The sequence below is a fragment of the Hyperolius riggenbachi genome, chromosome 12 (assembly GCF_040937935.1).
Source record: "Hyperolius riggenbachi isolate aHypRig1 chromosome 12, aHypRig1.pri, whole genome shotgun sequence".
NCBI classification, from domain to species: Eukaryota; Metazoa; Chordata; class Amphibia; order Anura; family Hyperoliidae; genus Hyperolius; species Hyperolius riggenbachi.
In genome coordinates this window covers 50,955,756-50,963,024 of record NC_090657.1, presented here as the reverse complement: position 1 = coordinate 50,963,024, position 7,269 = coordinate 50,955,756, and the positions used below count along the sequence as shown (strand labels likewise).

General features: G+C 46.9%; 1 long non-coding RNA gene across 2 annotated transcripts in view; it reads left to right on the top strand.

Annotated features, from left to right (window-relative positions):
- Window positions 1-334: 334 nt before the first annotated feature.
- The window catches only part of LOC137540890 (uncharacterized), a 131,744-nt gene continuing 124,809 nt past the window's right edge, over window positions 335-7,269 (top strand). For both annotated transcript variants that reach the window (XR_011025066.1, XR_011025067.1), the window contains exon 1: window positions 335-439. This is a non-coding gene — a long non-coding RNA (uncharacterized lncRNA). The remainder of the gene's footprint in view (window positions 440-7,269) is intronic.

Below are 7,269 nucleotides of genomic sequence, written 5' to 3'. Positions count from 1 at the left end.
TAGCTGTGTGTTGCTCTTGTTTGCAAATTGATGTGTATTCATTTATTTCATTTCTGCAATTTGCAAACAAAAGCAACACACAGCTACAGGGCTTGTGTGAGCTCTTTGATGCCGCCAGCGCAGAGCAAAAAGCCGGTCAGGTTACCATGGAAACGGACAACAATAAGTGTCCGTTTCATTGCCTGCATAGGAAAAGGGGGTCCTTGGCGGCCGGGCAGCGTACACACAGCCACTCACAACATAGTACGCAGCACGGAGGAGGTTGCATCCATCTCTTTATGGCGGCTGCTGTAAGCTAAGTAACTGCTCGATAGAGCAGTTACAAGATGGGCAAAAATACATGAGATGGCCAGAGGGGTGGAAAATAACGGCCACTCACTATACAGGACAAGATGCCTCCCTCTTTCAGAATGGTATAGGCTGCATTGGCATCGGAAAGGTAAAACAACTGACATCAATGCATGACTCTAAATCTTTATTGACAGGAAAAAAAACATTTGCAAAAGAGTGCATAATGTGATAAAACAATCCTCCAACAACACATATGTATGCTAAAGGGTCTAAAATAGATACATTTAGCAATAGTGCCCCTTTAAGTAAAAATTTACCAGGGGTATGAATACAGTGTGATGCGAAACTTTGGGCAACCTTTGTTAATCGTCATGATTTTCCTGTATAAACCGTTAGTTGTTACGACAAAAAAATGTCAGTTAAATATATCATATAGGAGAGACACACACACACAGTGATATTTGAGAATTGAAATGAAGTTTATTGGATTTACAGAAAGTGCACAATGATTGTTTAAACACAATTAGACAGGTGCATAAATTTGGGCACCACAAAAAGGAAATTAAATCAATATTTAGTAGATCCTCCTTTTGCAGAAATTACAGCCTCCAAATGCTTCCTGTAGGTTCCAATGAGAGTCTGGATTCTGGTTGAAGGTATTTTGGACCATTCCTCTTTACAAAACATCTCTAGTTCATTCAGGTTTGATGGCTTCCGAGCATGGACAGCTCTCTTTAACTCACACCACAGATTTTCAATTATATTCAGGTCTGGGGACTGAGATGGCCATTCCAGAACGCTGTACTTGTTACTCTGCATGAATGCCTTAGTGGATTTTGAGCAGTGTTTATGGTCGTTGTCTTGTTGAAAGATCCAGCCCCGGCGCAGCTTCAGCTTTGTCACTGATTCCTGGACATTGGTCTCCAGAATCTGCTGATACTGAGTGGAATCCATGTGTCCCTCAACTTTGACAAGATTCCCAGTCCCTGCACTGGCCACACAGCCCCACAGCATGGTGGAACCACCATATTGTATTGTAGGTAGCAGGTGTTTTTCGTAGAATGCTGTTTTGTTTTTCCTCCATGCATAACGCCCCTTGTCATGCCCAAATAACTAATAATAATAATTTTAGTTTCATCAGTCCACAGCACCTTATTTCTAAATGAAGCTGGCTTGTCCAAATGTGCTTTAGAATACCTCAAGCTGCTCTGTTTGTGCTGTGGGCGAATAAAAGGCTTCCTCTGCATCACTTTTGCATACGGCATCTCCTTGTGTAAAGTGCGCCGAATGGTTGAACGATGCACAGTGACTCCATCTGCAGCAAGATGATGTTGTAGGTCTTTGGTGCTGATCTGTGGGTTGACTCTGACTGTTCTCACCATTCGATGCTTCTGTCTATCTGAGATTTTTCTTGGTCTGCCACTTCGAGCCTTAACTCGAACTTAGCCTGTGGTCTTCCATTTCCTCAATATGTTCCTAACTGTGGAAACAGAGAGCTGAAATCTCTGAGACCACTTTCTGTATCCTTCCCCTAAACCATGATGGTGAACAATCTTTGTCTTCAGGTCATTTGAGAGTTATTTGAAACTGTGTTGCTACTGTTTCAGAGAAGATTAAAAGAGGAGGGAAACTTACAATTGACCCCCTTTCATAGTTTTTCTCATAATTGGATTCACCTGTATATGTAGGTCAGGGGCCACTGAGCATACCAAGCCAATTTGAGTTCTAATAATTAGTTCTAAAGGTTTTTGAATACATAAAATGACAACGGTGCCCAAATTTATACACCAGCCTAATTTTATTTAAACAATTATTGCGCACTTTCTGTAAATCCAATAAACTTAATTTCACTTCTCAAATATCACTGTGTGTGTCTCTCCAATATGATATATTTAACTGACATTCTTTATCGTAACAACCAACAATTTATACAGGAAAATCATGATGATTAACAAGGTTGCCCAAACTTTCGCATCCCACTGTAATTATGGGCAGCACTGTAGTACTTCCTGCTCTGCTCCATTCTGCTCCAGCCAAACACTCCAGAGAACCATATGAAATGCTTAAATTAAAGAAAGTGGAGTTTCAAGCGAAAAATAGATTCTCAACTCCGTAGTTATCTTTTTCGTCAATATCCCATTTTTCTTCTTCTTTGCATTCCCCTGGATGCAGGGGTCGAGTGGAGCGTGGACGGCGTCCACTTACTATTTCCCTAGGGTGGACGCCGTCCACGCTGGCTTGTGTGGAGGGAGCAGCGCAGTGGAAGGAGAGCTGTGAGCAGCGGTGGAGAAGGGGGCCATCTCCCCCCCCCCCCTTCTCTCACCTCGGGGCTCTCCTTCCCTCGCTCTCCCCTCCACAAGTAATGTGCGGGCAGCGGGCAGGACTTACCTCTCCTTGTTCCGGCGCCGGATCTGCGTGCCGCTGCTCTGGTCTGAGCCAGACCAGACTTGTAGCATGCAGATCCGGTGTTCCGACGACGAGGAGAGGTAAGTCCCGCCCGCTGCCGGCTGCCCGCACATTACTTGTGGAGGGGAGAGCGAGGGAAGGAGAGCCCCGAGGTGAGAGAAGGGGGGAGATGGCCCCCTTCTCCACCGCTGCTCACAGATCTCCGTCTTCTCTGCGCTGCTCCCCTCCTGCTGGGGAGGACACCTGGCTACCTATTCTGGCACATATACCCCCTATCACCCAGGAGTAGAGTATTCACACACCCCCCTTGGGTCCCCGCTCACCAGATAGTCTCTTTAAATCTGCGTATCTCTCAACGACGTATCTTCTATCATATAGACCTCATAAAGAAAAACCTTATCATGTGTAAAACCATTTAATAAGAAGCTTCTCGCTTAAAACATATATATGCGTACATTAAAATCCTCTTGAAATTAAGCCCATAACATAGTCACCGTTGCCTCCAGGAATTGTTCCGGTCTCAGGCTGCGTGTGCTCTTACTTCCTAGTTCAGCGCGTCTCTCTAGGCTCCGCCCTACCGGTTTCGTCATCCGTAATGACTCATCAGGGGCTAGGGAGCATGCGGTGTATATATTAATGTTGGGGATGACATACAAATTCAATTAATATTAGACACATGCACAATTAGAATAATGCCTATATGCTAAAGGTAGTAACAGGAAAAAATGAAATCACGATGCAAAAACATACAGGTAAGGGGTCTAAAATTCAGACCCATGATGGAAATATATCGGACGAGGGATGATGTTGAAATATGCGGAGGATGTGTGAAATAGACACACAATAGTAGTTGAGCATAAGGATACAATGCTCAGTATACAAAGGGAGACGCTAATAAAGGTAAGGAAACCATTAACCCCCTTGGCGGTATGAAAAATACCGCCAGGGGGCAGCGCAGCAGTTTTTTTTTAATTATTTTTTTTTTAAATCATGTAGCGAGCCGAGGGCTCGCTACATGATAGCCGCTGCTCAGCGACATCCCCCCAGCCCCGCCGATCGCCTCCGGCGATAGGCGATCAGGAAATCCCGTTCAAAGAACGGGATTTCCTGGAGGGCTTCCCCCGTCGCCATGGCGACGGGGCGGAATGACGTCAGCGACGTCGGGACGTCATTGGGAGACCCGATCCACCCCTCGGCGCTGCCTGGCACTGATTGGCCAGGCAGCGCTCGGGGTCTGGGGGGGGGGGCCGCGCGCCGCACCGGATAGCGGCGATCGGGCGCGCGGCGGCGGCGATCGGGGTGCTGGCGCAGCTAGCAAAGTGCTAGCTGCGTCCAGCAAAAAAAAAATGAAGTAAATCGGCCCAGCAGGGCCTGAGCGGCACCCTCCGGCGGCTTACCCCGTGTCACACACACGGGGTTACCGCCAAGGAGGTTAATAAAGACAATACGGTACTATGTCGGATTCTAACGCATGCGCAGTAGCGACCAGACGAACGGGCGCCGCGCGGCGATGACCAATGAATGTTTTTGCAAAGAAACGGAAAATAGGTACAATTCCTTTATAAGAAGATGTCTCATACTTGGCGGGGGTATAGAAATATAAGATTAGGATATGTAAACTCAAGGAAAAGATCCGGACTTGGCTATAATGAATAGAAGTGGCTTTAGCCAATCGGTGGGAGGTGGGAGGGGTGAGCTGGACGGATTTCAGCTATATAACACAAGACTTCAGCGCATGCTCCCTAGCCCCTGATGAGTCATTACGGATGACGAAACCGGTAGGGCGGAGCCTAGAGAGACGCGCTGAACTAGGAAGTAAGAGCACACGCAGCCTGAGACCGGTACAATTCCTGGAGGCAACGGTGACTATGTTATGGGCTTAATTTCAAGAGGATTTTAATGTACGCATATATATATGTTTTAAGCGAGAAGCTTCTTCTTAAATGGTTTTACACATAAGGTTTTTCTTTATGAGGTCTATATGATAGAAGATACGTCGTTGAGAGATAAGCAGATTTAAAGAGACTATCTGGTGAGCGGGGACCCAAGGGGGGGGGGGGGGTGTGAATACCCTACTCCTGGGTGATAGTGGGTGCTGGCACTGGTGGTGCAACAAGTGTGCGGTGTATGGGAGCACATAGGTGTCAAGCAATATAGAAACTCCTGCACTATGATATGTCCTTTGTGTTGCTTATATTTAAAGGTGTAGAAACGTCTTGAAGATTGGCATTGTGTTGCTGGACACGGTGTGACTTTTGGACAGAGAGCGCCAGTATATGGGATATTCATTGAACTTTAACCAGAGGAGGTTGTGATACTGCAGCGCACCACCTAATAACTTTTATACCAAGACCTCAGTTGTGAACTGACTGTTGTTAGTTTTAAATTTTAAAAGGTTCCTAAGCGCGGCTTATAAAACTTACTTGTTACATATACCCCCTGACTACATATACTGGGGACATATACCCCCTGACTACATATACTGGGGACATATACCCCCTGGCTACATATACTGGGCACATATACCCCCTGGCTACATATACTGGGCACATATACCCCCTGGCTACATATACTGGGCACATATACCCCCTGGCTACATATACTGGGCACATATACCCCCTGGCTACATATACTGGGCACATATACCCCCTGGCTACATATACTGGGCACATATACCCCCTGGCTACATATACTGGGCACATATACCCCCTGGCTACATATACTGGGCACATATACCCCCTGGCTACATATACTGGGCACATATACCCCCTGGCTACATATACTGGGCACATATACCCCCTGGCTACATATACTGGCCACATATACCCCCTGGCTACATATACTGGCCACATATACCCCCTGGCTACATATACTGGCCACATATACCCCCTGGCTACATATACTGGCCACATATACCCCCTGGCTACATATACTGGCCACATATACCCCCTGGCTACATATACTGGCCACATATACCCCCTGGCTACATATACTGGCCACATATACCCCCTGGCTACATATACTGGCCACATATACCCCCTGGCTACATATACTGGCCACATATACCCCCTGGCTACATATACTGGCCACATATACCCCCTGGCTACATATACTGGCCACATATACCCCCTGGCTACATATACTGGCCACATATACCCCCTGGCTACATATACTGGCCACATATACCCCCTGGCTACATATACTGGCCACATATACCCCCTGGCTACATATACTGGCCACATATACCCCTGGCTACATATACTGGCCACATATACCCCCTGGCTACATATACTGGCCACATATACCCCCTGGCTACATATACTGGCCACATATATAACCCCTGGCTACATATACTGGCCACATATACCCCCTGGCTACATATACTGGCCACACATACCCCCTGGCTACATATACTGGCCACATATACCCCCTGGCTACATATACTGGCCACATATACCTCCTGGCTACATATACTGGCCACATATACCCCCTGGCTACATATACTGGCCACATATACCCCCTGGCTACATATACTGGCCACATATACCCCCTGGCTACATATACTGGCCACATATACCCCCTGGCTACATATACTGGCCACATATACCCCCTGGCTACATATACTGGCCACATATACCCCCTGGCTACATATACTGGCCACATATACCCCCTGGCTACATATACTGGCCACATATACCCCCTGGCTACATATACTGGCCACATATACCCCCTGGCTACATATACTGGCCACATATACCCCTGGCTACATATACTGGCCACATATACCCCCTGGCTACATATACTGGCCACATATACCCCCTGGCTACATATACTGGCCACATATACCCCCTGGCTACATATACTGGCCACATATATAACCCCTGGCTACATATACTGGCCACATATACCCCCTGGCTACATATACTGGCCACACATACCCCCTGGCTACATATACTGGCCACATATACCCCCTGGCTACATATACTGGCCACATATACCCCCTGGCTACATATACTGGCCACATATACCCCCTGGCTACATATACTGGCCACATATACCCCCTGGCTATATATACTGGCTACATATACCCCCTGGCTACATATACTGGCCACATATACCTCCTGGCTACATATACTGGCCACATATACCCCCTGGCTACATATACTGGCCACATATACCCCCTGGCTACATATACTGGCCACATATACCCCCTGGCTACATGTACTGGGCACGTATACCCCTGGCTACATGGACTGGGCACGTATACCCCTGACTACATATACTGGGGACGTATACCCCTGACTACATATACTGGGACATATATCCCTGACTACATATACTGGGAATGTATACCCCTGGCTACATATACTGGGCACATATACCTCTGGCTACATATACTAGGCACATATACCTCTGGCTACATATACTGGGGACTACTATACTCATGGCTACTTATACTGGGGACACCTATAGACCTGGCTACCTATGCTGGGGGTATTTTTGGGGAACTGCTGTCAGATTATCTGCATTTTTATGGAACTGCTGTTATGTATTTTGGGGAATTGGCTGCCA